Source organism: Tenrec ecaudatus, chromosome 5 (genome assembly GCF_050624435.1).
Source record: "Tenrec ecaudatus isolate mTenEca1 chromosome 5, mTenEca1.hap1, whole genome shotgun sequence".
Lineage (NCBI taxonomy): Eukaryota > Metazoa > Chordata > Mammalia > Afrosoricida > Tenrecidae > Tenrec > Tenrec ecaudatus.
Window position 1 is genome coordinate 120534510 of NC_134534.1, and position 23979 is coordinate 120558488.

Genomic DNA, 23979 nt, shown 5'->3' on the forward strand with positions numbered 1-23979 from the left:
CTTTAGATATGTTATGAGGAGAGACTAGTCTTGGAAAAGGCATCATGCTTGGTAGAGGGGCAGTGAAAAAGTGGAAGACCCTCGACAAGATGAAATGATACAGTCAATGGAACAATGTGCTCAAATATAATAATAATTTTTGGATGGTGCAGGACCAGGCAGTGTTCAGTTCTGTTGTTCATATGTTGCTATGAGTTGATACCAACTAGATCACATCTAACAATGACAAAAAACAAAAATGAGTCAACTGACTTGATGGTAGTGGATTCGTGTTTTTTTTTTTTATGGCTTTTGTTTTTTATTTTGGTGTCTTTATTTATAGTTAACTCTAATGAAATATAACCATAAATTTTATAGTGTCAATTTCAGTTGGAATAGATATGATAGCCATGGGTTAAAAGTTTTTCATTCAATGTTTCTCATTTTCCTAATTTCTGTAATGCAAACCAAGCCCATTAATACATTTTAAGTCAATATGATGGTCCCATCTAAATCCATGTTTTAATCTTGGTCACACACAAAAAATTGAAAGTCCACACATGAGGCCAACTACTCCCGGTTTTCCTTTATAGATATTTCTTAGGTATACATGCTCTTATTCAGTATGAACAATGAACTTCTGACCTCATTGAAGAAAGAGAGACCCAGATCCCCAGGAGTTGCTCTTTTCGATCTCCAAGGGACTCTCACAGCTTGCAAATACAGTGGTTCTGAGCGTACTCCCAGATCTGCAGCACAATCATCGCGGGACACACATGGAAACATCTAGGCCCAGCCAAGGTCTACTAAACCAGAAATGGTAGAACTGGGGGTCAGCAATCTGTATTGCCACAAGGCCTCCAGGCAACGCTGATACCTGATACAGAGAAGCCTGGCTAATCCTGTCCCATGTAATGTTCTTCCGGCCAAGGAAGCAGATCTTGACGGGGCCCTGATAAGTCCTTTTTTTCTACTTCAACCATACTTCTATTTTTCACTCCTCTTTCAAGGCACTGGAGACTACTTTTGTTGTAGTTTTTAAATGGACTTTACTTTTGGGGTGTTATCCTCTTTTCTAGCTCTATTAATTTATCAATCATTTACTTTAAAACAGGCCTTATGTAGTGGTATTTGTAGGAATGTGGTTGTTATTGAGCACCTTCATCTTAAGGAGAAAAGCTAATTTTATTTTTTACTTCTTCAATAATTATATTGTGTTCTTTAGCTTAATGTTATTTTTTAAAGATTTATAGTGATATATGTAGTTCCTCTTTCTCTCTGTCTAATTTACATATATAAACATATTGTTGTTTTTACTTTAGAATGGCTTTGCATTTTCTATTAATTTTGATATGTTGTGCTGTCATTACTGTGAGTTTACAAGTAATTGTAATGACGCTGTTGTTTGCATCTTGGATTCAATGTTCATTTAATTTGCTAATTTATTTAGAGTTCACGTTTTTATTTTCAATCTTTATTCATGTGATTCTGTACTAATAAAATGGGCTTGCACAACTTCTAGATACTAAATAGGATGGAAGATTTCTTTGCTATGATAGCATTCATAATTAAGAATTAACTATTACAATTGTGTCACTATAGGCAAATTACATTTTGAGATTTTGTTTCAAGCTAAAAAAACAGGAATAATAATGCCCTCTAACTAAATTTATTTGTTAGCAAAATCAAATGAGTTAATGGATATGGAAGTTCTAAACAAATTATAAAATTCTAGGTGGTTCTTGCATTTCGTGTAAGCTATTGTACGGTGATGCGCAAACACGGTCAGTATTTACAAGGTGTGCTTGTATATGCCTTAAACTCTGGGTGAGATTAATTTTATCCATCTTCCGAAGAAAACGGTTTCTTTCTGGAGGTAGTTTGTGCAAAGGAGGTCCTTGCACACTGTAAATGTGGTGGTAAGTTCTACTCTAACTCTCACACCCTTGTGAACAGCATATAATCCATTCAGCCTGTTATAGGTAATGGATTACAACAATTGTAAGAATGGGGTAGGACGAGATAACATTTTGTTTGGTTGTACATAAGATGGAACCAACTCAATAGCACCTAACGACAAGGAGAACAAGTTATCACAGCTATGGAAGGAACATAGTTACAATTAAACAACCTTGATTAAGCACGTGGAATACTTTCTTATGTCCCAAACGTTATGGAGAAGATATGTCACATTAGTTAACACAGACCTCCAAAAATCACTTTGCTTTAACAAATCAATAGATATTAACATTATTGATTTGTTGATTGACTTACATGTATTGTCATTCCATAGTGAACATATCCTCTTTCCTGTGTGCCATTCTGATTTTGTGTGGTGACCTGACCTTTTTATTTATGGGTACTATTGTGATAACCAAAGATTGGGCACAGTATAAACTAAGCCCATCAGACGTTGTTTGAAGTTTTCCGATTCTGAGTGTGGCAGTTATTGTGTGTTCACCTAGCTAGGTTATGGTGGCCGGGCCTTTGGTCAAGCACTAGTTTTGATACTGGTATGCAGTATTTAAAGGTGATTAAATCCATTGACCTTAACATAAGCAAACTACTTTCCATAATGTGGCTGCAACTCATCAAATCATTAAAAACCTTAACAGAAAAATCTAGTTTCCTTTAGGGAATAGTCTGCCTCTAGGAATAGATATCTGGCCAGAACTTCTCTACTTTTCCTACTTCCTGATATATGGATTTTGGGACACAAAGCTCTAAAGAAAAAAGCTTCACTCACTGCCACCAAGTTGATGCTAGCTCAGAGTACCCTACAGGAAGGACAGGGTAGAACTGCCCCTGTGAATGTCCAAGGCTGCAACTTTGTATGGGAATAAAAAGCCCCGTCTTTCTCATAAGGAGTGACTGGGGGATTTGAATTGCTGATCTTGCAATTAGCAGCCCAATGTATAATCACTAGATTACAGGGAATGCTGTACAAAGCTATAGTGATCTTCAACTTTTTGCATGACTACAAATTGTGAAGTTTCTAGCTCCCACCGGAACATGAGTCAGTTCCCTAAACAAATCACTCAGTGTCTCTTTATCTATCAATCTATCGATCATTATCTGTCTATCATCCATCTATCCATCAACTATCTATCATCTCCCTCTTTAACTACATACCTCTCTACTAATTAGTTACCTACCTAGTAGTCTTAATGGCTCTGTTCTCTGATCTAAGATACTAAGCAATACTAAGAAGAGTGAAAACCAAGATCAGAGTTTGGAATCCATTTCTTTCATTGATCATGTCTTCATAGGAAAAACTGCTGATCATGCTGTTACTCAAACTGCTCCCTGTTCCTTGGTTTCTGTCTTTGAATTTGGCTCTCCCATCTTCCTAAAACTTCTTGGAACCCTTCCTAGTATTTCAATAAAATTCATTTTCTGCTTTAATTACTTAGATTTCATGAATCCTTACTAATCAAAGGATCCTTATTTCAACAGGGAAAGCAATTGTGGAAAAAGGAATCACAAGATGAGGCCTAAAGTTCTAGAGTGTTTATAAATTTCTGGATAAGTTGGTAACCTTGATGAATCATAGTTTCTCAATCATAAAATGTTGGGTGAGACTGAGAGTGTCCCTGTTCAAATATTCTATAAAATATTCATCAGAATGCGGATTCTGACTCACACTTACACCACCTGTACAGATCTAGTGCAAATAGTTCACATACAAAAGTGGAACACAAATTGGATAAAATTGATTTCCAGAACTTTGACTTGTAACCTACTTGTCCTCTCTTGTATTGTGAAGCAGTCAGCTTTTATGTCAACTTGCATGTGTGTGAAAGTGTAGGGATTGAGTCCAAATTATCAATAAGGCCATAGCCCAAGGGTGCCTCCCTGAGAGGTTGGCCTTTTTCTATAAGAAAGGGATTAAGACTATATCTTCCTCTCCCTTGTCCTTAGTCTTCATCCTTCCTGGGCTCTGTCTGCCACCAGGGGCAGGTCAATGTGGGCCGTTGACCTTGGTAGACCACTTCTGGGGTATTGATATCCTGCCATATCACCCAGACTTTGAATTGACATAACTTCACCTACTGGTCTGCGATCTCCCTGCATCTCATTTCACACGTCTGTGTCATCAGCCTTTGGCTACATGGGTCATGGACTTGAATTGGACTAGGATGGGATGCTTTCTTGATATAAATCTATTTATTGAAATAAAGTTGTTTCTTATATATGTGTCACTGGTTTTGTTTCTTTAGACAACTCAGCCTAAACATGCTATTCAGGGTGGAATTAGTAGGGGAGTGAGGTGGAGAACAATTGTATTTTTATCAGTAGCATTCATTCTTATGCTATGCTCACGTGTATCCTCTTTTCTCACTTCTGCATTGTCTCTTACACTAGACCATACATTACATAGACATCATTTATATTTGAATTATTTTTCTTTTTGGACTAATACTCTAATCTTTCTTGATGAATCTACCACCTGTCTCCCAATTTGTCTTACTGTAGTAGCTTGTGTGTTATTGTAATACTAGAAACTATACCCCTTGCATTTCAAATCACAGCAGGGTCAGTTATGATGGGCAGATTTCAGCAAGGCTTCCAGGTTCAAATAAACAAGGAAGAAAGAATGTTGTGAATATCATATATTATAAAATTTTATCAAATACCTATCAAATGAGAGGTCAAAAGGCTGCTATGAAATAGGTATATTTTCTACAATAAATTCAACCAAATCAAACCAAATATTTCCATTCAGGGACATAGGTGAAAAATAATTCTGCTGCATTCCATTATTAGATTCCTTGACAGAAATTGCTTGCTAAATGGACCTTTTTTCATTTTTACCAATATTTATGGCCAATTTGAGGGAAGGTTTAATTGAATATCTCATGCTGTTGGGAAAATTAATAACTAAATTAAAGCACTCTTGGAATTGATCTCTGCAGAAGATAAAATCTTTTCTACCTTTTTTTGGGGGGGTGGTCAAGGGAATTTATTTTAACTATTTTTCAGCATTTCATGGATTAGATGGCAGGCTAATTTCAAACAAACTTATACATGAATATTTCTGTAAGGCAGAGTTATATCAATAGTTCCTCCTTCCAAGATGTAAAACAGCAACTAAATAAAGCAGGCAAGAGGTAAAAAGTCTTTATTCTAAGCTTCAACATCTGACCATTTTGGTAATGACTAACATTCTGGAATTCATTTTTTTCTACAATTAAAATCCCGCGTTTATTTATTGGTCACTATTAACAGGATAATGCTGCAGTGCAAAGGATCTGGACTCTTGCCCCATCTCTACCGTCAGATACATGACTGCTAGTAAGGGACTTTCCATTTGCATGTCTCAGTTTTATTATCTCTAAAATGAGGAACTGGATCTGATGGTTTTATTGGGCTAGCCATCCATGATTTTATCTTTGAAATAATAATCTTATTGTACCTTTGTCCAGTTGAAAATAATAATCTTATTTTAACCAATGGATTTAATTGAAGCCAAGTCACATAATCATTAACATCACATCCTCAAGACAACTTATGGAAGTCAGAGTCCAACTCTGACTTAAAGGCCACTTGGATGGAAGAACCAAATTCATATACTGCTGACTTCTATTCCAAGCTGGCCCAAACTGCAATAAATAAGATTGCCTGGAATTCACCTGCTAGCCATTTGTACACTTGTCCCACCTTTGGAGTGAGCAGGGAACCTATTCTAAGGGCAATTGAATTCTTCTTCAAATGTCAGTTCCAAATAAATACCGAAATCAACCAAAAAGGCTTAGGTGAAAATCCATTCTCAATTTACACCTGACTTTTATGAGTTCAAGTGAGTTGCACTCTCAAATGTCAGGTAGAATTCTTTTATAAAGTTGCACATGGCTTTGGGGGCACAGATCTAGTCTGAAGTGGTATTTGACAATCCAGGTGCCACATTCAAACAGGAGCAAAGTGAAGAAGAGTTAAGTGCATGGAGGACAGTGCCAGGTATGCAACCGCTGCAAAAACACACCAGAAATGCCTTGCACATTAACATGCATGGAAATTCTTACTTCAATGCTTTCCAACAAACCTGAGGCTTCAGTAACTCAAAGACATAATGCAGAGGGGGTGTGGTAGGGCCAAATAATTAGACTCAGAAAGCCTTTACAGGATTCTCATCAGATCACCTCCAACTTTAAATCATTCTTAATTGTACATCCATCACTTTAGATAAGTACATTAATAATCTCAGGCCCCTAAAAAGACACTATAGCATAGAAATAGCTTTCTTTACACACTTCACTCTGAATTTTCAAGGAACACTCAAATGACACGATTCAATAGATATGAAACCAAGAATTGTTGATTTCAACTCTTTCATTGGTATTTGAAAGAATATATATGTAAGATTCTGGTTTACCCCACACACTGCAGCCAGAAACTCATTTTTTGCTGTTGTTTGGTTTTATGTAAGTTACCACCACAGAGAAGAGCTTCCCATCTGCCAATGGAACAGGGAGGGCTCGCCTGGTGGCCACTACAAGCTCTAAGCTCTCTAAATGCGTTTCCACGTGGAACAAGTTGTACTTTCCAGCAGAAACTCTGCATAAAGTACCTTACAATGTTCCAGATTCAAATGCAGCCCCTGGTCCAATCAGAGCCACAACTAAAGAAAGCCAAACATGTAAGTGCTTTCAGCGTATGCTACTTTATTCATTCTCCCAAAGCCATGAAAGTGATTCCCATTTGCAGGATAATAAAGTGTGGTCGGATAGCTTACAATTAACATATGCAGCCCTTTGGTAGCTTTCCTATCTCTCTCCATCCACCATGACTTCTGCTACTTGGGAGCAGCTAGTTTTAGTAACTCCAACTGTTTGTCCTAAATGCCCCACCCCTCTCTTCAACACAACTTTATTACACACACAGCCTCAAATACCGTTCTCAGATGGAATGCAGAGAGCTTTCAAGTGAATGGCTTCTAAAAGTGAACGAACAGTAGAGGAATTAATTTCCTTAGAATGTTCCTCCTCGGTATGCACAAAATTAAATACTATTATTACCCACTCTTATTCATCACAATTAATTACCTAAATGGTTATCCCAAATTGGAAATCACAAAGTAAAGTTTGGTCTGGAGAGCAAATAATTCTCAGGACATGCTTTATAGAAATACGTGCCAACCTGCCCCTCTAATACCAACAGCACATGAAGAATCATTTGAGAAAATCAGTAGGGTATCCCAACGTGGCAAACTTTCATACCAAAGCATGTGCAGTAACTTGGTTTTGATTTACAACTACGTGTTCTAACTTGTATTATCTACAATAAAGTTGTGCAGATATTATTTATTGTGATACTTCAGCTTATTATGATAATCAAGGATATCTTGGAAAGTTAATATATTACTTAAAATATTTGACTATTACCAAACTATTCTAACTTCCAACATGAAAACTTTACTATTTCATTCATTTTAGTGTTTCTTCCCTGTAATTCATAAATTTACCAATAGGCTTTCCTAAAAATTATTTTGTAATAACTCGACCTGAGGTTGATTTGCTATTAATTCAACAGCCTTCAACATTCAATCTAGAATATTAATGCAATCATATTCGTGCAAAGTAAAGAATCTGGGATAATGAGTACAGAAAATTTAGACTGACCTTTGAAGCTGCTTGAAGGTGGGGAATTCAAAGAAAGAAGTTTCCCCAAAGACCATGTCCCAGGCAAGGTGTTAATGCCACAGTATTGATGAAAGCTTACTGTCCTCCCTCATCTATTGCTGGTTGGAATGTAAACGTGCACGAGCACTGTGACAATTCCTCAAAGAACTGAACATAAGCTTCCCGTATGGCCCAGCAATTCCACTCCTAGGCGCATGCCAACAAGAAATGAAAGCGGGCATGCAAAGAAATCTGTACACCAATGTGAACTGCAGCATCGTTCACAATGGCCACTCTTCACAACAGAAAGAGTCCAAGCGTTCAAATAAAATGTGAATAAAAATACACAATGAGTTACTACTCAGCGGTAAGCAGACATGAAGTTCTAATGCATGCCAGAACGTGGCTGAGCCTTAAAACTATGGTGACTGTAATAAGCTAGCCACAAAAGGGCAAATATTGCTTTATACCATTCATATGAAATAAGCAAATATATAGCATTCGAAGATTACTGATGGCTACCAGAGATGAGAGGGGGGTGGTAGGGGAAGTGTTTGTTGGGGTTCCGAGTTTATGCTATGTAGTGGATGTTTCAGATGAGGGTAATGATATTGGCAGCACATGAAACAATGTCATCAAGGTGCTTGAATTGAAGATGTGGACCTGTTAGGTGGCGGATGTTTTGGGGAATCTGTCTCATTGCAAATTTAAAAGCAAAGCAGAAATTATGATCTTATGGACTGATTAATTAATTGGCTTGACTGATTCCTGACCTCCCAAAATAGTAAACCAAATTTGTAACAAACTTAGACGATTTTCGTTTTTATATATATATATATATTTGTAGTATAACCCTTCCCTTCATCTTGATAAAATGAAGCAGGCTCTCATTTTAGTCTTTGATAGTGGTCTCTTTCTATGAAACCTTCTCGGGGGCTGAGGCCACATTTCCCTGTGGAGACAGAAGTGGTAACGCACCTGAAGACAAGAGAAAGCCACATCCACGGAGAAGCTCCTCCCCCTCATACCTGTGACTAACAGCAAACAGCAGCTCCGGCTTGCTGTGGAATGCCCAGCGGACTAAACGATTTCTCCAATCTCTTGGACAAATCTAATCCCTAAAGTCAAGCACGGAAGCTCTGGAGTGGCTAATAGCGATATAATTTGGGCGGCCTCTGCGCAGTGCTTTCCGGAGAAATGAAAAAGAGAAAGGTTACAAAGGCCCAATAACCGAAATGTGGGCCATAGTCAGTCGTTCATCACCTGCGAACCAAACCAGCCATACCACCGTCCTCTGTGGGCAAACTTTCACCAGCGCACTGTGCACGGGACACAACCAAACACACGCACGCACACACAAACACCAGCACACGCACGCACACATGCACACGTACATACAGGCACACACACGAGCGCAAAACTAAACCAAACCCACTGCCATCAAGTAAGTCCTGATTCAGAGCAAGACTATAAGTGAGAACATCACACATTACTCCCAATAGAACCCCATTTCTTGAAACTATTCTTCGCATCATCCTGGTGAAGATTTATATATGTTCCCAGATTTCAGCTGAAATCAATAACATCTTTCCCTCAGAGCTCAGATTAGATTAATAAATTTCTCTAGGTATTCAAACAGCAGCCAATTTTATTATCTAAGATGCTGTACTGAAATTTTCTCTTTTGCTGTCTTTATCGGCACGGTGGCGAAGCGTTGGCCCGCTAATAGGAAGATTGGGAGCTTAAACCTACCAGCCACGCCAAAGAGCAAGATAACGCTGTCTGATGCCATAAAGATTTATAGTCATTGAAACACACTATAAGGTTGCTAAGAATAGGAATTGACTAGATGGCAGTAGGTTTGATTTGAGTTTGGGACATGCTTTTTATTTATTTATTTTTTGGGGGTGCACCATTCCTGGAAGTACTGCAATACCAGGTCGATGCGTGGAGTGGACAGAGCAAGCTCCTACCCCAACTCTCTGCTCCAAAAATCCATTTAATATATTGTCCTTGGATAGAGGACGTATCAGATATTAAACTGACAAGAACAGATACTACACTTGATCTTAGGCAAAAGGCCAAGAAGCTATTGGGACATGCTTTTATAACATAAAACTTAAAAATTAGGTTGAACAAAATGTTTTTTTCAAGGAAAATGTATTCATTTAAAAACATAACACTCACCTCAAGTGTGGTTGTGCTACTGCTTGGCTGTGTGAACTTAGGCAAGCCACTGGCCTCTTTTGGACTCCACAGGCACACAAAGGGGTCCGTGATCTTTTCCATAGAACAAGTCTAACTGCGGATGCGCATTCTGCCCACGACTCATCGCCATCACTTACACTTAAGGATTAATTAGTATTAAAGGATTCCTACCCATGTCAAGAGGCCTTGGTGTACAATGGTTCAGCCTTATAGTGGGTGATTTGAACCTACTCTGGGGCCCTGCAGGAGAAAAACTTGGCAGTCTCATCTCAGAAAGATTAGAGCCTGGAAACTCCCTGGCACAGTTCTCCTCTGCTCCCTGGGGCTGCTATAAATTGGAAGGGACGGGGCAGCATCCAACAAGCAAAAGTGAGGAGGTTGTAAGAATGTAACGTGATTAGGGTTCCATTTGTAGTCCATGGGACATCCCCTTACAGAACGGTCTGGGGGGCAGGGGAGGGGGACGAGCCAGTCAGGGTGCGATGTAGCAAGGAGGAAACATACAACTTTCCTCTAGTTCCTAAATGCTTCCTCGTACACCACTATCATGATCCCAATTCTACCTTGCAAGTCTGGTTAGACCAGAGGATGCACACTGGTACAGATAAAAACTGGAAACAGGGAATCCAGGGTGGATGATACCTTCAGGACCAGTGGTGTGAGTGGCGATACTGGGAGGATAAAGGGAGGGTGGGCTGGAAAGGGGTAACCGATTACAAGGATCTACATGTGACCTCCTCCCTGGGAGACGGACAAAAGAGAAGTGGGAGAAGGGAGATGTCAGGACAAGATATGACAAAACAATAATTTATAAATTATCAAGGGTTCATGAGGGAAGGGGGAGTGGGGAGGGAGGGGGAAAAGGAAGAGCTGATGTCAGGGGCTTAGGTGGAGAGCAAATGTTTTGAGAATGATTTGAGCAATGAATGTACAAATGTGCTTTACACAATTGATGTATATATGGATTGTGAAAAGAGTTGTATGAGCCCCTAATAAAATGACTAAAACATAAGTAAATAAATAAATAGATAGATAAATGTATATTACTTAAAAACAAACAAACAAAAACATGATTAGGGCTCACACATACAACTTTCCTCTTGTTCTTTAATGCTAACTCCCCCCCTACTATCATGATCCCAATTCTACCTTACAAATCTGGCTAGACCACAGGATGTACACATGTACAGATGAGAGCTGAAAGTACAGGGAATCCAGGACAGACAAACCCCTCAGGACCAATAATGAGAGTAGCGATACCAAAAGGGTAAGGATAAGGTGGGATAGAAAGGGGGAGCCGATCACAAGGATCATATTTAACCCCTCCCTGGGTGACGGACAACAGAAAAGTGGGTGAAGGCAGACAGTGTATGACATGACAAAATTATTATTATAAATATTAATTTATAAATTATCCAGGATTCATGAGGGAAGGGGGGCAGGAAGGGAGGGGAAAATGAGAAGCTGATACCAAGAGCTCTAGTAATGTTTTGAGATTGATGATGACAACAAATGTACAAATGCGCTTGACACAACGGATGGATGTATGAATTGTGATGAGTTTTATAAGCCCCCAATAAAATGATTTTAAAAAGAAAAATAAATGATTAGAGGTCACCTATACATCTGATGGCAATGAGAACAAAGGCAATAATCTATTGGTATGACTGAAATGCAGAAGATAAGAATTCACATCACAGTTAGGCAGACTCTGCCTAACTTTGTTAAATTATTCAAAAGAAAAAAACCAAGACAAGGGCATTCGTAAATGTGTGCTATAGGCAAATCTACCTCGGTTTTATCTGTGAATTTAGCTCATGTTTCATCCTGGCTCTCAAGAATTTTAAAGATTTAGACTCAGACCTCAGAAGGCAGGAGGAAACTTCGCTCTGTCTTAACAGGGTCTGGCTTGGATGTCCTCATACTTCAAAACGCAGTAACTAGCTGCAGAGACCTCGGTGTTTCACTGTACATCGTTTTAACTCAAAAGGGGAATCAGTAAATCAAACTGAATGTTAGTTAATAATTTGTTGAAATGTTTAGGAGGAAGTATATTGATGTTGGTAATTTACTTTAAAATGTATGTTTTTCTTTTTCTTTTGAGTTTGCTTATTTATTTTCCAGCCATTTTATGAGAAGCTAATCCAGACGCCATTCTGCTCCATAGTTCAGTCACTTGAAGCTGTATTGTACAATTGCTATCACTTTCCATTTAAAATGTATTTTAAGAACATGATCTAATAAACGGATAAAGAGAATATGGTACAGGAAAACTTTCCTCCTTATTTCTAGAAGCAAGGATAGTGATATTTGGTCTTACATCCTTTGGACTTGCCGAGAAAGGACTCCCTGAAATAAGGAAATCACACTTCCTAAAGTGGATGCCGTGAGAAAGAGGAAGGCACTCAGTGAGATACACTGACACGGTGGCTGCAACCTTGGGCTCATGCACGGGGACAGTTGTCAGGAGGCTGCAGAAGCAGGTGGTGTGTCATTCTGTTGTGTATGAGGTCGCTATGAATTGGGACCAACTTGGTGATCCCTAATAATTACAACAAAAACTTTCACATAGAATCTCGCTGGTAGGTTGACCATAATTTTTTTTCAACTTTAAATATGCGTCAGAATTTTCCTAATAAAATGATGGGTAGTATTTTAATTAAAAAATGAAGGTTAGGAGCAGTACACTCTACACTCATATACAGAATACCACAAGGTCTTTTACGTTGAATCCCTGCCTTTACTTCAGTTAAAAAAATTCCCTTAACACTGCAGCAAGGAAATGCAAAGCGATAAAAATGGAATGCCTCTTTATTAACAGTGCTTACACCGTTTAATTCACCATTTTTCTCGAAGGTTGTTTCCCTTACTTGACAGAATCACTATAAGATAAAATGGGATTTTGTAAGCAGCGATGTATATGTGACAAAAAATATTTACTGAAGAATATTAAGAGAGAAAGCATCTCAGGATGTACTGTAGCAGGATGTTTTAGTCAAAGAAATAAACAGCAACGGGCCTCAGAGAGATAAATTTAATGCAATTTTTTCTGTCACATTAAAAAAAAAAGATTAAAGAGATTGCAGTGCTCCAAAGCAAGTGATGGAAGCAAAGCTCCTGCCTCCCAGCTCCAAGCCTGCAGGCTTCAGTACTTGCTGAACTACATCAAGGAGAAAGTTGGCTGGCAGGAAGAGAGAAAAGACTGCGCCTGTCTGCAGGGAGCTGGGGCACAGGGAGCGGAGGGCAATCAGGTAGCGCTACAGGCTTTTATCTCTTTGCAGAAAGAGGGACTTCAAACTCTCTTAGAAGCAAAATTTCTCCTTGCCAAAGTTTCCTCCCGCTATTTACAGAAATACTTAGTCAAGGGGACAGGTTTTTAAATATTTGTGAATAAGCAGAATTGCCAGCCACCTGGTGTTGGAAAAAGTCTTTCTCCCAGGTCCTTGACTTTAAGAATCCGAGATTTAATATATGCAAGCCCACTAAGGGAAGACCAACTGTATTGAACTCTGCTGCCTAACAATCATATGGGGCTAGGTGGTGTCTCTCGCCTCACCCAGGTCCTCTGCAAAACGTTCAGAACAACTGCCATGCACTCTTGCATGGAGGCCTCCCGGTGTCTAACATGCTGACATGTCCTAGCGTGCTGGCAAAGGTCATAACTATGTTTTCAATGGGAAATGGCACAATGTCACCTCAGCTCAGAGGGGGAAAAAGCTCTAATAACTGTTTATTTAACTTGCACATTTTAGCAACACAGACCCTCTTTTGTTAGTAGACAATTGTTAGTCAAAATGCATATGCTTCAGCTTCTGCATCTGTACTGCTATTGCGAGCCTATGCTAATCAACGCACTCCCTGAGGCAAAGGGCTTCAGGTAAATAGCATGATGAAACGTTATCCTGGGAGAACAAGGCCCTGCAATTACTAGCTTCTTTATTTCCCAGGGAGTTCCTTAATTCTCTGCACCCTAATGATGAGAACTCGGGCTTTGATTGCACCCACTTTGGAAGTGAAGCTCCTCATTGATTAACACACCTTGCTGTCCTTCCACACGGGACACGTACAAACGTAACCACTACCCAAAGCTCTCCCTTCGAGTTCACTTGGAGTCCAAGTGACGCTTTAGGACAGAGTAGGACTACTCTCTTCGGTTTCTGATTTAACCACTGCTCCGCCAGAACATCTTAATCACCAACACTACTACCACAATAGATTTTAAAGAAATAAAATACTTTGTCTGTTATTACATCATGAGAAATGTATTGAGTGGATTTTAAACAAATTTGAGAGCATATAATGAATAATGTGGCTTAATATACATGATATGTAAAAAAATAAAAGAATAAAATTTGTGAATCCTTGAATGGTGTCTCAGATGTAGATGCACAGACGGCTGAAACTGAGATACAATGATAGGATAGGGTATAGTCAGTGGAGACCAAACCACCATATGCTGGAAGTTAAACTTCTGGTGTTTCAAACACCAGCGCTCCTTGAGCACAGATTTCAGCAGAGTTTCCAAACTATGACAGACTAGGAAGAAAGGCTTGGTGGTCTACAGTGAAAACCTAAGGATCACAAAGAATTTGGTTCAGGGTAGTGTTCCTTGATTGACAAGCAACAAGGAACACAGGGATGCTGGAAAACACAAGGAAGGGAGGGGCTGGACAGCATTGCCTTCTATTGCACACAGGGTTGCCATAATCCCTAGCCGAGTCTGTGGCAAATGCCAATAATAAAATACAGGAAAAACAGTGAGTGATTCCTTATGTAAGACCCACCTCCAAGGCCACAGGACACAGGTGTTTATTTGTGCTGGAGTCCTTTCTCACAACCTCTTCCCTACTATTCTCTAGGGCACGGTTTGATAACCTTTTCTGTAAAGTGGCATATGGTACATTTTGTAAACATTCTGGAGCAAGAGTACTTGTCACAACTATCCAACTTTGCAGATAATAGCTTTAAGGTGGTGGCAGAAAATACATAGGAAATTAACATAGCTATGTTCTCATTTGAATTACCTGTACATATGACATATTTTATCATCCTAACCATTTAAAAATGTCTTATTCTCAGTGTATGGGCCACATAAAACAGGTGACTGTCAAGAGGACTTCTATTAGCTTGTTTGAGCATCATAGGCTGGTATGGCCGCATTTCTGTTTAATTGTTCAGTTTCCCCCCTGGATAACATGGATAACTGGAGCAGAAAGCAATAGGAAGACGTAAAATTTTAGTTCTTTGACAAAAAAGGATGCAAAAGGTGTGTGTGCACTCTTCAGGGAGCATGTCTAGCTTTCTGTAAAGAACAGACATGAACCAGTGTAAGAATAAGAAAGTTTAGGTCTGTGGTAAAGGGGAAGAGGTGCAGACCATGCAGCATCCCTGTGGAAACCACTGAATTCCCATACTGATGACTAGGAGACCAGATGGCTGAGGGCATTGGTGCTAAAATATTGCATTCATAATGCAGACGTCTTACATCAGTCTCTGCACTGCTCCTCTGAGTCAACTTCAGAGATCTTATTCTACTCTGACCTTCTGAACCTCCTAACCTCCCACAGACCCAGCTCAATTTAGTGCCCCTTCACTCCCCCACCTCTCAGGAAAATTACAAACATCTTGAATCACATCTTATGAAATAAGACTCAGAGCAGATCTTCTCAACCTCCACACTGCTGACACCTTGAACTGGATTCAACAGGATTGGCCTGTGCATTACAGTATGTTTCACACGGTCCCTAACCTCCACCCATTAGATGCCAATAGCATCCTCTGCCCAAGGATGAAACCCAAAATACCTTCAGACATCACTGTCTTGTGGAGGTGTGGGGCACAGTCCCTCCTGGTTGAGGAGCATTGTTCAAGACTAAGGAACAAGAACCCTAAATAAAAATGGGTGTAACCACTGCTCACTAATTTATAGGTAAATTTTTTGTGGGAAGAAAAAGAAAACCAAACAAAAATTACAATAGCTACATGAAACTTGCTCCTGCCCATGTAAAAAAGGTAAGAAAATACATAGCCGGCAATGGTAAGAAAGAGGCTGGCCTAACTCTGGCCAGCAGTTCTCCTGCTAATGGATATGCGTAGAAAGGGAGCTGAGTCAGAGGCCTGAAAAAGCCTTTTTATCTGTGGCTGAGCAGGATGAGGGATTCCTGTCAACCTAGTGGTTATGAGTTGGGCTTCTAACCTCAGGGTCAGCTGTTTGAAACTACCCACTGGTCTGTAGGAGAAGCTTTCTACACCTCAAAGAAAAGTCTTAAAACTCTTAAGTGCAGTTCTACCCTGTCTACAGAGTCACTATGAAGCATGTCGTACTCGACGACCATGAGCTTGTTTGTTTGTTTGTAGTAGGACTATGGAGGGTGTCGTAAGGTTACCTTACTCAGACAGCTACACTTGAGGCAGAAGATTTTCTGAAACAGTTGAAGTAATCAATTGGTCATTAAGTACATAATCCTTGGATCCAGACGGCTCATCTTGGTGCTGCTACTAACTAGCTCAATGGTTCTCTGCTTGCTGGTGCCTTGGTTCCTTAATAAAGACAACAAGGCTTCTACCTCATGAGGTTTTTAGGAGGATCAGATAAATGAATGTGTGTAAATTGTAATATTTGTAATTATTAATCCTGGCAGTTCCTGCTTTTTGGAGTTTTCTTTTGTCCTTGAGTCTATTGCAGACAACCTTGCTGGGGGCCTCTCTTCGTCAAAGGGGGCTTATGGCAAGGTAAACAGTGGCCCTCCCCTCTCCTCTGTTTAATTTTCCTCTCCTCGTAGGAGAGAAATATGACGAAGAGAAGGAGATGGTCTCCATGTCTACCCAGACCAATGGGCCGGGGGAAGAGTCACAAAGACGAATGAAGCTGGTTCCTCTCTCCTGATATGGAGAGAAGTTTCGGTGGGAACAGAGGAAACTTCTGCCAGAAGGCCACTGGAAGGAGGGCCCTGAGGGTGCTATCCGATATAACTGATGATATGTCATTTACTTTTTTCTCCTGGTAAAAACGTTGCCATATTTCAAAGGAATCACTTGGGCTGCAACGCTGAGAACGTCCTTCGCAATACTCCACAGTTTCTTCCCTGTTTCAGGAGGTAGTTCCTTCCAATAGGAAGAGAAATGCAAGTTTGTCGCCAACAGTGAAGTGGAGTCTGAGGGTCACAACTAAGTGGCTTTAAAAGACGAGAGAGATGAAGACGTCCACGGACTGCTGCTGTTACTCAGTTATGTTTGCAAGCTCTGCGGCTGCCAAGGGCTGTGCTTCCAATTAAGGACTACATGGGCCTCACTAGATGGTAGGTCCTCATCTTTGCTCCTTAGCTTAAAAGCTCCCACATTTCCATCATTTACACTGCTTTTAATGGTTAACCTGGACATGAAATCTGACCTGGGCCTTAGAAATGCTTGGCTCACTGGCCGAGGTTCAGATAATGGCTCAAGGCATTCAGAAAGGGGTTACAAAGACCCATAGAGGACACTGAGTCCGAGAAACCCTTCCCGAGGTGGATGTCTTTTCTGAAATCTTTGGGCAAGTACCTGGATGGGACTATTTATACCTCAAAACTTGTTGAAAGATTCAGCCAGCTGTACGGTCGCTCATCATCAAACTGCCTGCTGCAGGCATCTTGCTGACTCTCCCGACGGCGCTCTTCTCCTGTTTTAATCAATGTGGGCTCAAGTGAAGGGCCGAGTTCAATAACAAGAGTCATGCCACTTCCAAACAAATATCGCTGTCCTTTCAGGAACAACAGAGAGCTTTGTAGACAGGACATATTTTTATTTGTTTATATACACATATTTGCAATTATTTTAATTCCATGTCTCTGGTAGGGTAATATACAGCTTGGATAATCAGTAGTTGGCTGATACTGAATCTGGCATGGCTCCTACCTTTCACACTGAATGCTTCCTTTGATTCTTGGGTGGAGGTGGTGACTGTGAGCCTTTTAATTTGTTTGGATGGCAAACTGTGTTGGGATTTTTCCAATATGGTCAAAGGAAACTACTGAGGAAATAGCTATTTCTCTCAATAGGTATAATTGAGCAGACTATTTTTAAAAAGCACTGTTCAAAGCATAAGTACAATAAATATCCCTGCAATACCTTAAAAATGTGTGCACCTATTTTCACAGACTACTAAAGTAGCTTTGTTTTGCATTTGATGCTTTTCAATCCCCATACAGATACAAGTACCAAAGTGCCCTGTCAATTTAAAAGCAAACATGTCAGTACATGTTAATAGTTTAAGATTCTAAAGCTTGAGAAGACCCAAGTGATCTAAATTCTATAGTAGCAAATCTGAGCAAGTCAATGCTCCACCTCCAACTCTTCTGGTTTTACATTCTCCTCTGGAAAATGAATGACTGACCAAATAATTGCTAAGCTTTCTTTCCACTCCAACATTTGACAATTGATTCTCTCTAATGGCTTGATAAAATAACCCTCTCAAAAATGAATCTATTTCAACTCCCATTCAGCTGTAAAGATTTGTTCATCCAAACAAGAAGAGATTAAAAACATAGGTGTAGGTATTCATTTAGTATTAAATGTCAGAGGCTGCAGACTCAAAGGTCTGCGGAGGACGGCTGGCATAAAGATGGCGGAAGCAGGCAAGTTCTGAGAGCTGTGGATACCCGAAGGAAAGGTACCCTGTTCAGAGAAGGTAACTTCTTAGTTCCAGTATACTGCTGCTCAAAACCAACACTACCCACTGGTTCCATGATACCACGTACATCTTTTAAAGGACCTGGAATCCAAACCTCTGTTAGATCTTGTGATTATTAATTGATTACATTTCTTGTGTTGAATATGGTGCTCTACTTAAGGCTTTCTTCTTCCCAGATTAGATCATGTGCTATGAATTGAACTGTGTCTCCCTGCAAGAAGATATGTTGACAGGCTAGCTTCTATACCAATAAATGCGCCCTCCTGGAAATAGGGTCTTTGAAGCTGTTAATCAGGCTCACATAGATAATACTGACTCCAGTCTTAATCCTAAATAATCAGGTCAAGTGGACCCGATCTGATTTTCAACATTTCCTGTATTTTCATTTTGTTTTATTTTTGTTCATTCATAGTGGGGTTTAGCTCAGAGGTGCTATGTCATTGAAGGTCATCCTCATGAAGTTGTGTTATATTCTTTTCCATTTCTCCGCATCTGAAATCCCGATTTATGAAGCGACAGGAACATCAAGTAGAATAAGGGTTTGGGGGCGAGATACAGTGATGGTGGTGGTGGGGGACCGTTTAAAGGGAGACAATGTCAAGAGTCCAGAAAGAAAAAGAATGTTTGAAAACTGATTGTTGTAGCAGTTGTACAATACTTCTTCATGTGATTGAACTATGGAATGATATATATATATATTCCCAATTAATAATAAATTTAAATAAATATAAAGAAAAAGAGGAAGAGGAACACAGAGGCAGACAGAGGCAGACAGAGGATGGAGTCAATATAACAATGAAGCTACAAGCCAGGAAACATCTGGAACTACTGGAAGCTAGAAGAAAGGCATGATCTTGATTCTTGGTCAATACCTCACAAGGGATCAAAAGAGGTAACACTCCTAATCTTCACGCTTGTGATATCATAAATGTATGTTCTTTTAAGTCCACTTGTTTTGGTACTTTTTAAGGCAACTCAAAGACACTAATACAATCATATCCACAGATGACTTCAATTAAAACCTCTCTGCTGAGAACTCCCATATCTTACTTTCTAGTATGGCTCCCACTCCTAAGACCAGAGTATGTATTTAATGACAACTTCACTTAGACATCATGTAATTTTAGAGACACCAATTTGTTTCATCACAGCACTAAGGAACCCAGTTGTGGGTAATAAAACTGGGTGGAAGCTATAGTAAACTAAAACTGGTTTACAGAAATAGCAGACAAGTTCTCACAGAGGATATTGTAGTCAAACTTAATACACAATTAAAGGACAGGACTGAGAGCCTGGTTCCTCACAACTTTAAAGGGATGTTACTTCAAGTGTTGAGAGGATAACAATGGATACATTGAAATAAAATGTCTATGGATTGTTGAATATCAAACTGATGATCTACTCTGTAAACTTTTACATAAAGCACAGTAAACCCAAAACCAAATTCACCACTATCAACTTTATTTTGACTCATATCAAGTTAAAAAGTAATCACAATGAAGGGTGTGAGGATTTGGGGATGAGAGATGGATGGGGAAACCATGGATATGTAAGCTGAAGAAGATGGTGTTTGTATGAAGGGAGTCTTAGCAGAAGATATGTGGTAGTTATGTAATTTCATGTCAACTTGAAGGTGTATAACAGTGTCGGGGTGCTATCCAACTTGTCAACCAGGTCACAGCCTGATGGTGCTTACTTGTGGGTATGAAGTCCTCATAGGAAGGGCCCCAGGAATCGCCCTCTCTCTCACCTTCTTACTTCTGATCCAGACAGCTACCAGTGCTCTGCCTTGTTGACATCAACTTTGGATCGACATGACCATTGTCCCACTAGCCTGTGATCTTCCTGTATTCAGCATCATTGCATGTGGCTGCATTAGTAGGAAGAGATACTTATGCACTAGTATTGGACTTTTGGACCTGTGTTAGACTAGGCTGGGATGCTGTCTTGATATATTAACTACTTCTTGACAAAACATGATTTCTTACACATATATGAGTGTCACTGGATTTGCTTGTCTAGTCAACCCGGCCTAACACAGGATGAAATATTTGTTGTGATCTCTTACACTTTTGAAAATGTTAGATTGAATATGTGCAGTCCCATCTTACTCCACTATGACCTCCTCTTAGCCTACTTGATAACATCTTCAAAGACCCCATTTCCAAACAAAGTCACATTCACAGGTGTTAGGAATTAGGAATTCAACGTGTGTGGGGTGGGGGTGTATGTAGGTGAAGATGGGGACAGCATTCAGTGCATATGTATAGTAGATCTCTGACTAAAAAGTCGAAGTTATGAGGAGCTGTGTAGTGGCGTAAGGGTTAATCCTGGCTAGAAAGTTGCCTCATCATCAGGTTTCATGCCTCATGCATAAATGCTAACTTTCCCTACAGCACTCATCTGGTGTTTTAACAAATATGTTCACATGTTAAGGACTTTGTTCAGTAACAGGCATCACAGGCAAATAAATATCCATATCCTCCTACCTACAACTGGCAAGCAGGATTTCTGTATAGCATGTAGTTCTCTGGGCAACCTGGGCAATCAGAAATTGGCTGGAACATTTTCTCCAAATAGAAATCAAGTTAGTCTGTGGTTTGGAGTTCCTCCTGCCCTAAATCACAGAGCATAATATTACTAACATAGGTTGGAAATTGGAATAGAATCACAATCGCAAAATGCTCACTGATGTAAACCAAACCACCACCATCTGTTTTGAGCCTTTGATTCCTTTACAATGTGATCTCAGTAACAAAGAGCTCTGATGGAGGAAAACAAATCTTTAATCTAGCAAGGGTAGAAAAAGAAACACAGTAAACTTTCACACCCACAAACGCGCATGGCAAAAGCAGTTAGGTTTTCATATTTAAATTAATACTATGACCTATGACGTTTACTTCCTGAGTTCTTAACCTTAACATTGTTTGCATCATTGTCAAAACAGTCACATTTTCAGAAGGACCCTTTGACTCTTGTCAGTCTTGTCTTAGTACAAGATAAAAGGTACTGAATTGTATGGAATATTGTCAACTTATTAATTAAAATAAAACTAGATCAAAGAAGGAATGGAGTGAAAAGGAAGATTCTGCTTCCATTGGAATTAAGGGCTTACATGCGGTCTTGCTTCATAAGATGAATCCAACATGCTTGGTACTAGTGAAAGAAGCCAGATAGTGGATTGGGGCACAATGCTTAATTCTCAATTCTCAAACTCAGTGCTGAAGTTCCTTCCACCCAACTGTTTGCTTCAGTTCTGCAGTGAATGTCCTCATGTCTCTTTGATGTTGACAAAGTCAATTCATGGTGTGGACATTTTTAGGTTAATTACCAGGGGTAGATAATGTACATTCAAGGAAAGACGACAGATTAATATAACATGTGTATGCATACTTCAAGAAAAAAGTTATCTGCCAGTTTCAAAAGGCGCTAATCACTAAATGAATGTAGCTTCCAACTCACAAGAATGTACAGCTAATTTTTTTGTTCCATAAATTCAGACAAGTACAAATTATCATACTGATCTCTGAACAAGGCATTGGCCTGGCTAATTACACTCCTCAGTATATCATGTTCTTCCTTTTTGGCCATTCATCTTGTCTGAGAATTCCTGGTCCTTCTTTTATCATTTTAATCTGTACATTGTGTTCATATAGATTTTAAAAAGAGGAAAAAATCACTTGACTATAAATTTTTGCATTTTATTTGATTTATTAGAATGGAAAAATGTTAGGAGTTATTATATTATAGATTACTATTGTTTGAGTAAATCTAGGTTTAATTTTGTCTGATTTATTTGAAGTCTATTCTTAGTCTCATAATGCTTGCTGAAATATCTGTAGTCAGCATTAGAACTGTAAATACATGGCCCAGCATCTTACTACTATGGATAGATCTGGAAAGGAAAATTAGTAAACTCTTTCTTGAGAGATACCAGACCCCAACATATCTTCGTCCTATTTACATAACTTTCAGAAAACACTGGACCTACAAATGGTTAAATGATAAGCTGTTAACCAAAGAGTTGGCAGTTCATATCCACCAGGATCCCCTGTTTACAAATTGTGTTGCTAAGTGCAAGGTCAGCAATTTGAAGCTCCAAGGGAGAAAGACAGGGTTTTCTACTCCCACGAAGAGTTACACTCTCAGAAATTCACAGGGACTATTCTACCCAGTCCTTTGGGGTCACTGTGATCGGTAGGCTCATTGTGCCAACCTGGCCAACAGGAACATAAGGTATTAATCAGGTCCCATTTTGATTGGAAGGAAAACAGATAAATGGCTCCGCAAGGCCCTACCCTCTCTTTCTTGCTCTCTGGTGATCAGACCAGCATGAGGCTGCTTTAGCTAGTTCTCTGCCTCAACTTGTGAGCTACACTACCTGTGGGACAGTCAACTCATGGGTCATGTCTCTAGAGCTGGAGGTTCCTTCAAGACCTGCTTTGCCATGCTGCTGAGTGCGTACATCAGTTTAGCTTGAGGCTGGTAGATCCTGTTGTCTTGCTTTGCTTGAGTTTGATATCCCATCTGGGTCTGTTTGCTACCTGTGGGCGAACTCTGCCTGTGGGACAAGACTCAGCTGTCTGCTTTCTTGACCTTGGACCCAGCAGCCCTCCAGAGTTGAAGGACTTCTATTATATTAACTGTTCCATGGAAGTGAGTTGAAATGAGTCCTCTGTACTGCTGTGTGGACTAATGGCTATTATATTCCTTCATACTCTATAAAGCTATCTATATATATAAAATCATGTGTCCTGGTTTTGTTTCTCTAGAGAACCCTGCCTTACATAGTCACTATGAGTTGGCATCAACTTGATGGCTGTGAATTTGTTTTTTGGTCTTCAAAACCACTGAGTAATTCATTGGGGAAAACAAACAAACAAATCTCCAGTGCTCTGCTTCCATAGAGATTGCAATCAAGAACACCCTATGAAATGTTCTCCTCTGTCACACAGATCACTATCAGCTGAATTTTATTCATGTCAAATAAAAATAACAGTGCTTTCTACAATATCTCTTTTTCCTGCCTTGCGGAAGCTGGGTCAGTGAAGTCATTGATTTCATATATCCTTGGCTGTTCATTCAGACAGGTTTGTTTGCTTCTCTTATTTTCTCCCTTCTATGTCCTCAGTGGGATTTATTCATCTGTCTCTCCCCAGGAAGCCTTGCTAAATGATTGACTTTCAAATCCCTACATCACTGAGAGTGCTAATGGATGTTAATGGCTCCCCCCTAAGTATTTAAATTTTACATGGAAAGTACAATACACTGGAAACCAAAGGGATAAATATTTAATAGTGTGAATTGCAGGAAAAGTGGTAAAAGACATTTTAGAATCAGTGTTCCCATCCACTCCAAAAAAACTGCCATCAGGTTGATTCTGATTCATGACAGCTGTATAGCACAGGGTAGAACTGCACCTGTGGGTTTCTGAGACTTTAGCTCTTTCTGGTTGTAGAAAGCCATTTCTTTCTCCAGAGGAGTGGCTGGTGGTTTCGAATTGAG

At 39.6% G+C, this 23979-nt stretch overlaps 1 protein-coding gene and 1 non-coding gene across 2 annotated transcripts in view; both read right to left on the bottom strand.

Annotated features, from left to right (window-relative positions):
- CNTN4 (contactin 4) overlaps nucleotides 1-23979 on the bottom strand; it is a 626036-nt gene that overhangs the window by 478780 nt on the left and 123277 nt on the right. The gene's annotated exons all lie outside the window — the stretch shown is intronic.
- On the bottom strand, nucleotides 9501-9691 carry LOC142449401 (U2 spliceosomal RNA). Its single transcript, XR_012784591.1, has one exon. It is a non-coding gene; the product is annotated as a U2 spliceosomal RNA (small nuclear RNA).